Genomic DNA, 10,466 nt, shown 5'->3' on the forward strand with positions numbered 1-10,466 from the left:
ATGGGAATCACAAAGTCCCATTCTTTTGCTCTTAGAAATTCACATTGAAGATAGCTGGCATGCAACCAGCTTGCCTTTAAACAAATAATGAATGGATTAATACTAATATCATGATAAACAATTCATTTTTATCTGCTGTGTTTGTGTCATATTGGTCACCAGAGACCTGAGCGTCATCTTTCATGTAGCTGGTTAAAAGGAACAAGAGTGGAGGCGTACAGAGGCTGAAAAGGACCGCCTCTGTTTGGTAATCGTTCTCGCTCTATCTTTTCATATGACCAGACCTTTTTTCCATCCTTTTCACCACAAAAGAAAAAGAAAAAAAGTTTGTCAGTCCCCTGTTTCTTTTGTTGTGTGCTTTCTTCTCCATGCTCTTTCTACTTTTATCCTAATCCCAGCCATGCATGAGCGATCAGTTGTGTCCTGTTGTTTCACTGTTCTGCTAGTTTTCAATCAGTAGGGTTCCTCCTTTGTTCCTTTTTTTTGCCAAACACAGAAAGGTAAGGAGAAGAACGAGTAATGAAATCTCTTCTGTAGACTTAGGCCTTTGTATCCCTCAGCCGGAATTTTTAGATATAGCCCTGACTGTAATTAAGGGGGATTGTTGCTGTGATGCTGCTCTCTGCTGCCTTCCCTGTTGGTCTTTGGAGAGTTAGAGGAAGGCTGCATCAAAGCTTATATCTGAAGTCCAGCAATCATGGAAACTGCACTGTTTTGATGTATGAATCCAATAAAAAGATGAGCGGACATCAGAACTTGTCGAAAACCAGCACCTGACAGGCCGAGACATGACTGTTTTTGTCTTCGAGACAAAAAAAAGAGGGTCGAGCATCTGAAAATCTACCTGAAACTGAAAACAGAGTTATGAACAGAAGCCATTCTGAGTTGCCCTTAGGACTCCTCAGAAGCTTTGATTTCCTTTTGAGTATTTTGATGAAAAAAGAAATTAACTTTTATTTTATTTGACTCTTTTATTTAGAAGTTTAGCTGAGTCTGACTGCCAACATCATAATTATTTTTCTGTGTATGTATTAGTATATATAGAGTACTGTGCCGATCTACATAACACATGGTCCAGTGTGGAGACCACTGCTGTGTGCTATTGCTAAAGTGATCGTTATTAGCCTGATCATGGCACTATGCCCTCCATATGGGCTCAGTGGGGACAGAGGCTGAGGCCCGTTCAAAGGGACAGTCATTGTTACAGGCAGATCTCTAATCTCTGTGGTTGTCTGCCCTAATTAAAAGTCTTGTGGGTGTGTAGGGTGCCCGGGCCTCTGCTCTGCAGGAAATTATGATCGTAAACGTCTTCCTGTCGAGTCCTGTGCTTGGCACTACAAAGTGATGCAGGCCGCCATTACCTGAATGGGCTGGAATCAGAGCAGACAGCCGCATCATCCCAGCTCTTAGTCTATCAGGGCCGTGCACAAGTGGCCATTGTTGACGCCAAAAACGGGATTAAGGAGGGTCTTCAAGGGAATTGATTTTCATGTGAGAACAATAGTGGGGCGCAGAACACTGGGGCCTGGGTCTGAATCACACGGCCAAAGAGCTTTATGAAAAGGGGTGCGCCGCGAGCACTGAGATTAAAGCAATCAGGTTCTTTGCCCCCACTCTTTTTGGATAAACCTCCTCCTCACTCCTCCCTCCCTCTGTCCTTGTCCGCTCTGCACAGTAATTTTAGCCCAAATAATGACCCCAGAGGAAAGCCTGTTCAAAAAGTGGAGACCAAAAAAAGACACAAGTTGTTTACTTTTCCCCACATTTCCTTTTTCACTTTGGCCTCACAAAGGTTCAAGAGCCATTGACGGGGTGGAGGTATGTGAATCAGGATGCAGAATGTCTGAGCAGATTCTAGACACTTTGTCCCGTGTTCCTAAGAACCAGGCCAAAGGCTCGTCAGTGTGTATACAGAAAAGCTGTAGGGAGTGGGTATCTGGGCTGTGAGGCGACAAGGTTCTTTGGAGGGGAACAATATTGGGGTGAAAATGACGTATCACTGAGATGGGATCAGGGGTTACGGATGAAAGGGATGGCTGCCTTGTCCTCTGTCTTTGGCTGACTGCATGCAGCTGTGGGCACCATTGTGGACATGCTCATTTGCATACGTTTGGCAGGAGCTCCAGGAGGCAGCACAGGCCAAGAGGAGCGGCCCCGTTTAAAATGGAGGCAAAAGGGCAGGCAAGTAAACACTCAGTGTATGCAGATACATACCCATACATTATCTGGACTACAGTGCACAAACTGCCACTGGCCAAGAGAGAAAAAAAGGCCTGTTATTCCAATGTCAACAAGTAAATATAAACAGTAGTGGCAAAGAGTGCAAGTTGCATTTCAGTAGGTGATGAGGCCATGACATGACGATGTCATAATGATAGACTGCACGACTGACAACTGAAGGAGTGTGCTGAGAGGGGCTGTTGGCTGGCAGCGGAGGGGTGTGTCCTATACTGACTAGAGACAGGTTTATTGGGTCTGATGAGTGCTAAGCTCCTGTGCATAGTCACAATGGAGCCTGTGATCTCCCTTTGTGGCTCATTGGGAAGCACTGGTGCACTCTGCAGCCCCCGCTCTGTCATTAGACAGATTGTGAACAGGCTGCACAAGGCCCAGCCAGGGATGACGGAGCCACCAGCCACTTCATTAGGGGCATTATGAAGAGGACTGAAGCTTTCTTCTCTCCGCCTGTGTCCAGAATTCACAGGTCTGTTTAATCACATAATTCTCCTCAAGTGCCCCAAGGAGGCTGCAGCACAGCAAGGGCCCTTTAGACCCATGACAACTTGGAGAGATTAATTATATTCATCTTTTGGAATATCTGTAGAATAAGAGGGAATTTGATATTGGCTCCCTTTTATTTTTTTTCCTCACGTCTTTTTCCAACTAGCTCTTTGATGTCTCCCTGTTATTGTTGGGGGACGTCTGTGCAACCCTCTGCTGCCGAGGCTTTGATATGCTCCAGCAGGGGTTAAGGGTTAGCGTCCAGAGGTCCAGGGCCAGGACGTCCTAACTTCTGTCTTGCAGAGGGCTGACCTCTGGACCTGAGGGTTGGTCAGAGAGACTTCAAATTCCGCCTCCCTTTGATGCATACTCTTTCACAGCAGTTAATTAGCCAGGGTGGCTAAACGTTTAGCATGGGTGTGAAAGAGTCTGGGCTCGCATGTGTGTCCAAGACATTGCCCGCTTTTTTGTGTGTCACAAGGTCTTTTGAAACAATGTGGTACTTGGACAACTTGTTTGCATAGGATAGTGGATGAAAGCTACAGCCCATTCACAAAAGCTCATCCAGCAGGAGGAGTTTAGAGAAGAGCTTTCTGGCAATAAAGAAAAGTCCTTGACATTTCACTTATTTTCTCTAATCAATACGATTTCCATCTTTTTCTCCCTCTTTGTTTGTTACAGGAATCTATCCTAAGCAGAAGTGACAAAGAAAATGTTTTTTACGTTGCAGTTGGCAGTTACAGTCTGAGAACCATTTCCTGCCACTGTGACATATTTTTCCCTCATCTTCATACAGTCTTTGGGGGCATTAATATAAATTTCCAAGGAAATGGCTTTCATCAAGTATCAAGTGAGTGGCCAGGGTTTCAAGCAGGACCCAATTTTCTTTTCTCTCTCTTCTTACAAGCAAAGTGGTGGCCTCAGCTGTACCATGCTGGATTCATCACTGCTTAAATGTCAGTTTTTTTACAGCAGTACGTCAGGGATAATAATTTCCCCGTGTGATGTTTGAAAGGAAAAAAAGAAAGAAACCCTGTTTTCTTCAATGATAGAGAGGCAGTAAACCCCCCTCTTTGCCTCCTGGCCTTCAGTGCTTAGGCATACAATAACAAGGTAATATATGGTGCTGAGGCTGAACAACCATAGACCTGAACTTAGGCATGGCAACACTTGTGATAAACTCAGCTGGGCTTTTTACTGCAGTAACCGTGGCTACAGTTAGTCAGCCACGGTTTAAGTTTTCTTTTCCTACGAAATCTCCTTTAGCCTCAGGCAACCTTCAATCATTTGCCAATACAGTAACATCAAATGATATTTCATATCATGTTGTTTGTTCTTCAGATACTAGGAGGAGAGAGCCAGTTTGGATCTGGTTGATATTGTAGCGATATTGATCTGCTATTGAGTACACACCATGTCCAGACAGTTTCTATCCCCAGAGACCCAAGCGCTGAAATCATTCTGTCATTTTAAGGTAAGTTGAATGTCTACACACCAGTGAGCGCTCTCAGGGAAGACAAACTTTAAAGTAAAATGTTCATTCCTCCTATCTCGCTTTCTCTTTCTCCCGCGCTCTGTGTTCGTGTTTGCACATATTTCTTACACCAATATATCTGCAAAGATTCACAATTTGCTTTTGCAATTGTAAATTATGATCTCAAATATATGTTCCCAAACAAGACCCTTTTGTCTTAACAAGCATGAAAGGATTTTAGGAGATTTACACTCTGCCTGTGATTTCAACATCAAGGCTTAACCTATTTCTTTATGAATAAGCAGTTGCAGGGGATGGGGCTCCTCTCACAGTACAACCTGATGATTCACTCGTTTGTGGAAAGAAGCTGCTTTCACAGCTTTATTACTCGAATATTTATTTCATGTGTATGATCAAGCACAATGTTTGTTGTTGTTTTTTTATTCGTGATGATGGTGTTATACTGTCCCATGTAAAATAGAAAGCTAAATCTCGAAACACTGTGAGCTTCTCTGAGCCTTTAATCACAGAACAAGAAATAGAATACAGCTTTATTATTCACCATGAATCACAGGTTAAGGTAAACATCATCTCTGACTCTCGTCGTGTAAAATTTCAAAATGTTTGCAAAATTATTTAGAGTACTGTAAGGATGATTCTCAGCGAAATGCCATAAGTTGAACTACTGTATATTATCATCGCAATTTTTTTCCTCAGAGCTGTTTATATCTTGTTAGACGTCATCAAATTATAAAGCATTCAGTGCAGAGAACATGATGAAGTATTGAGTCCATCTGATTCTCTCATACTCCAAGCAATTTTCTCAAGTCAGTACATCTGTCTTATCTGATGATTGCTGGAGTGTACAGTCCCGCCACATATGCTGTTTTGTTTGTGTGTATGTGTCTGTATATGTGGTTTGCTTGGTAGTCAGGACAGGTTTTGGAGTATTCTACACTATTTTCCAACTAGGCCACCTGCAGCTGGGGATCGATCAGTTCTCTGGCACCCCAACAACCAACACCAACTGGCCCCCACTTTCAGAATCCCAGCCTGTCCCTGGCTGTATCAAGCAGACCAACAGGGGGCTGCCTGTTTCTTCACTTCTCTGGTGAGAGAGAAGTTCACATTAATGCAACATCATAGCTGCGCAAGAGGACACTAATAGCATAAGTTGGAACAAAATTCACAAGTGATACAGAACCTCTTACAACTGCTGTATGTGCATACTAAACATCATGCACGTGCAATGGCGTGCAAGTGGATTTAAGACTTTTAGACATTTTTTGACTGTACTATACTGTATGTTAAACAATTTTTTTTGTCAGTTAAAACAAGTGTTATCCTTCGATCTTTTTATTTCTTTATTGTGCAATTTATCATTTCCTTCCCCATTTAGCTGCATATAAACACTAACTGTGTTTGCCTTACCTAGAGGGAGGTGGCGACATTTTAAAATCTTGTTTCATTTACTTTACACCACACTTCAAAATGTCAAGAATCTGCATAGAACATGTAAAACATTACATTTTTATTTGTATATATATATATATATGTTTTATGGATGGGCAATATCAAGTAGGAACTTCTCATTTATGTATTGTCCAATAAGATAACAGATAAAATAATATTTACAGAACTGTAGAGTTAGAGCGTGCTCATTGAGCCTCTCGTGGTGAAATATAAAGTGAGAATCACATGAGGGCCCAGTTAAAACGTTGCTCATCCCTGTTTGCTACTAACACTTAAACTAAGAAGGAGATTTGGAAGCCTGCTGACTCAAATCCCTCTTATTTTAGAACTCCTACACCTCATCAGCCTGCGTTGTGGCACATGGGTTTTGACAAGAACAAACTGGTCCTGCTGGAGAAGTGGAGGTTGTGCCAGACCCTTACAAGGTACTCCCTGCTGAAGATTCAGAGGAGAGAAATTTTCCATTATCAAGGATTCTCCCCTAATGATGAAAGTAAACAACATGAACAAGAGTGTTTAATATTTCATAGCCGACCCACAGGTGTAGCTCTGTGCAGGGAATAACACATACATCCACACCAATGCAAGGCTGATTAAGATGAGGTTATTGTCGCAGTTGGCCAGGTCTTCTATGTGTGTGTGTGTGTGTGTGTGTGTAGGTGTATGTGTATACATGCATGTGTGTGTAGGGTGTTGAACATATTTGCTGCTTCAGTCCTTTTTTTCCCCCCCATCTCATCCCTCCCCCTGTGCACCACCCTCTCTGTGGTGATATATGGAACATATGGGAAATTATTGTGGGGTTATAAAGGGCTGTTGACTTCAACAGACATGCAATAAATTAAGCTGTTTGTGCAGGGGAGGAAAAACATGAGCTCTTTAGGAACACTTAGAGCAGATTTCCTGTACAGACTTGACTCTCTCTTTCTGCCCACCCCCCTCTTTTCTTACTACTCCTCTTACCCTTCAGCCCTTTCCTTCAGTCTCTCTGACTCCATGTCACTGTCGTAACACAGGCCAAAGCACAAACTCATTCTGTTTTCCTAGTTGGCGGTAACACAGTGGGATATATCCACACAAATTACACACATAAAACTCGTAAAGACTAGAAAATATTTTAATAGTTTCCGCACCCCCTTAGTGGCAACAAGCTGCATGTGCAGACCTGGTGAGCACCACCAACATTATTGGTGCAGTTTAATGTGAAACACAAGAGAGGAACATGGGGGAGTGGGAGCCCAAAATGGCTGTAAACAAGGAAAATGACACTTGACAAGTTGTAATTTATGGACGTCGTTTCAAAGGCAAGACACTCACCATTTCTACAGTGGCAGAGTAGGAAGAATAAGGCACAAGGATCCAGACATTAGAGGAACTATTCACAGAATGTTAGTGCATCAAAGCCACACAGAGACAAAAAAAAAGGGAAAGAGAAAGCTGTGACTTCAAAGTCGAAGCATGATGAGCAATGCAGAGAGAGAGAAACCAAGAGAGAGACAGGAAGTGTGTGTATATATGTGTCAAAGAGAGAGAGAGAGAAAGCTTTGCAGGATGATTGTGCCCAATGCAAGCACGGGATGGGGGATTGAGGCGGGGGAGGCCCCTGGATACAGACGTGCTCTCCTCATCTCAAAGAATCCTAAATCATACAAACACACATACACACACACACACACACACTGTTGGGGAAGAGACGCCATTAAAGAGAATACAATAGGACTTGAGTTTTCATTCCCTAACCCCATATAGAAACAAATCAGCGTCACCATTTACGTGTTTACTCTTTCCAAAATGAGGACAAAACTGAACCCAAACAGTCACTGAAAATATGCATGCTGAGAAAGCTGAAGCATTGTCATGCCTGATGAAGACTTTCAATTTATCTTTCAACAACAGGAGCCAAAGCCAGGTGTGTGTTGCGATAGTTACACCTTGTGCTTTCTCTGCAAATATACTCACTAAACAAGCTCAGTATACCAACAATTCCTAAATAACCTTAACGCTAAAACACCCCCAGTCTTTAATACAACTCACAGAGTCACTTTTCAATCATGACTGAACTTTTTTGTAATCTGACAGTGTAATATTTATTGTTTCGTTAGGTTTAGGCAAGTTTTTTCTTCGGTTTAATAACTTAATTATGAATTATATTGTGGTTACTTGGTTGTGCTAAAATATTAAACATCCACTAGAAAAATAAAGGTACTGGTTTGAAGAGGAAAATAAAGGATTGTTTCAAATATAATGTGCTGACAACCCATCAATCCATCCCAGTGACCTCTATGTATGGATTTGTATGCTACTCTCATTCTCTTACTGGCTTCTTTCTATTTACTAAATACTACTTGCTTTGCAGGGCAGCTGTGGCTCAGGAGGCAAAGCATGTTTATCTACTATTTGGAAGGTCAGTGATTTGATCCTCTGGTTCCTGTAGTCTGTGTGTGAAGGTATGTTTGAGCAAAATACTCAAGCCTGGGTTGTTCATGATGCATCTGTCTGAGTCTGTGAACCTTAGATGTAAAGTGCTTTTATGAATTTGTTGTTGAATGAGGTCTGTAGTAAGAGTGCTCATATAAAGTACAAATATAAGTACCAGTCAACTTAAGATTTTTATCTAATGAATAATATAGTTTGTTACAAAGTATAACAACAGACTGTAATCAGAGACTGCAAATTAAGGATGGTGGTAGACACTGTGACCTTACGCATCGGTTTGGAAAATCCAGTTTTAAAGTCTTCATTTTTAATGCAGCCATTTGTTTTTCTTTTGGAGACAACAGTGACTATACTGGAACAGGAGGGTGAAATGCTCATTTATAAGCTTACACCAGCAAGCTTGTTAGGCATATGGCTTCCATAAAATGTGCAGAGCACAGATGCGTGGTAGTTTGTGCCAAGTAATATACAAACAATTTTTTTTTAAAAACTTGAATTTTACCCAATCCATCAACCCCACATGTACACTCACAGTTGTTATGAAGGTAGGAAACTAGCTATAGAGACACTTTTTGGCTTTTAATGTGTTTATTTCTGCTGCAAATATGAGCATTTTGCATGGGAAACCAAGGAATTGTAGTTAAAAACAAAACTTTATGTAATAAAGATTTGGGTTATCTGTAACAAGAACAATAACAAAAAAACTAACTGAAATGAGGTATGGCTCATTTCTGTGTGGTCAGATTTGTCAACAATAGCAGCATGGGCTCTGGTGTTTTTGTGTCTGTGAGTTAACACTCTCCACAAATTGCAGGCCCCTTTTAAACTTCTTAAATGTGCTCCTGACAAATAGCAACCACATTTAAACTAACACTGAAACTAATAAAAACTCAACATTGCCAAACAATAAAAACCAGCTGAAACCAGTAATTCTAACCTAGAAACTGTCCGGTTGTAGCTGAAACTAAGCTAAAAATGAAGAGAAACACTCAAAATGAAATGAATAAATTAAAAAAAAAAATGCAGAACTGTAATAACTTCGGTGGGGACCGACTCACTTTTGGTGCCAGCCTTAAGTGGCCATTCTAGGCACTGCAGTTTTCCCACTGCCTGTTATTTTAGCCCTGGAGTTTGCTGCTTGTTCATAGCGAGCTCCTTTCACATGCCACAAATAGAGTCATGCTTTAGGGAGGACAGGCTGCAGCATGTATATAACAGTGTAACTTTAGATCATTCTGCTAGCCCTGTGATTTAAAATGTCTGCTTTATATCAGTTTTGTATAGACAATATAAACAGAAGGAGCTAAAGTATTCTGACACTGTATTTCAAAGTGGCGTGTGTGCTTCAGCTTGCACCATTTTAAAACTTTTCATGACCAAAAAGATTTAATAAAACCTCTTTAAGTAATTTGTCATTTTTAGTCCTTTAAATCATGACTCGGACCATTTTCCTACAGAGAACCAAACCCCACTATTTAATAGTTTTTCATTTTCTTATCTGCTTTTCAAGAATTGCATTTAAAACCAAATGAATAAAAGGGTCTGATGCATGCACAGCATAGTAAAAGATTATTCTTCAAAGCTGGACCTGCCAAAGGCATTGAACAGTGAAAATTGTTTAATTTTGGCAAACTGCAATCACTTTACTTAAAAGAGCTGCTTTTTCGAAATGTGATCCATTTGTTTGCATGGAATTCCACAGTGGACCAAAGGACCTAGCGGTGATTAACAAAAATTTGAAAGTCTTCACAGTAGATATGGAAGACCCATTGCCACATAAATACAGAAGTTAAATTTTGCAGTGTTGATCTCCTGTAATTTGCAAAATGACAAAATGCTTGTCTGATGCAGTAAGCACCTTCAATTGCAACTCATTAACTCAGTCAGGGGGAAACGTTCTACAAGCTCTGAGAGAAACTATTAAAATACTTCCATTAACTGGAAGAATAAATATCCCGGTTTCAATCCAAAGTGTCTTCATTTGGGCTCAAATGTGAGATATGCCGTTGCTATGGTAATATGGCGATGGCTGTAGCCCTCCTCCCAGCTGTTGGTGGGTTTTGTGTGTGAGAGGGTAAAAGAAAGAGAGAGACTGTGTGTTTGTGTGCACGCACACTTGCATTGATGCTGCCTCCGTGCTGTGTTCCCCTTTTCAGTCTTCAGAATAGTGTCTCTACTAATCCGTGAAAGTTGCGGCGCTCTGAACCAGTGGCCAAGCCTTTTCCCACTGAACCAAGGCCCAAGGTCTGTGCTCTGCTTCACACTTGATTGGTCCCTCCTGTGGCAGAACTCCCCTCCCTGCTGGGCGTGGGCCCGTCCCCCTCGCTGGGCTGCTCAACGCTCCTTAATCACCTTCTCCCCA

General features: G+C 41.6%; 1 long non-coding RNA gene across 1 annotated transcript; it reads left to right on the forward strand.

The window, feature by feature from the left end:
* The first annotated feature begins 3,425 nt into the window (after nucleotides 1-3,425).
* LOC146677898 (uncharacterized) lies at nucleotides 3,426-5,239 on the forward strand. Its single transcript, XR_014907663.1, has 3 exons — nucleotides 3,426-3,571; nucleotides 4,063-4,195; nucleotides 5,168-5,239. It is a non-coding gene; the product is annotated as an uncharacterized LOC146677898 (long non-coding RNA).
* Nucleotides 5,240-10,466: the final 5,227 nt, after the last annotated feature.

Source organism: Rhamphochromis longiceps, linkage group LG2 (genome assembly GCF_057381845.1).
Source record: "Rhamphochromis longiceps isolate RC_006_pf linkage group LG2, R_longiceps_female_GT1.1, whole genome shotgun sequence".
NCBI classification, from domain to species: domain Eukaryota; kingdom Metazoa; phylum Chordata; class Actinopteri; order Cichliformes; family Cichlidae; genus Rhamphochromis; species Rhamphochromis longiceps.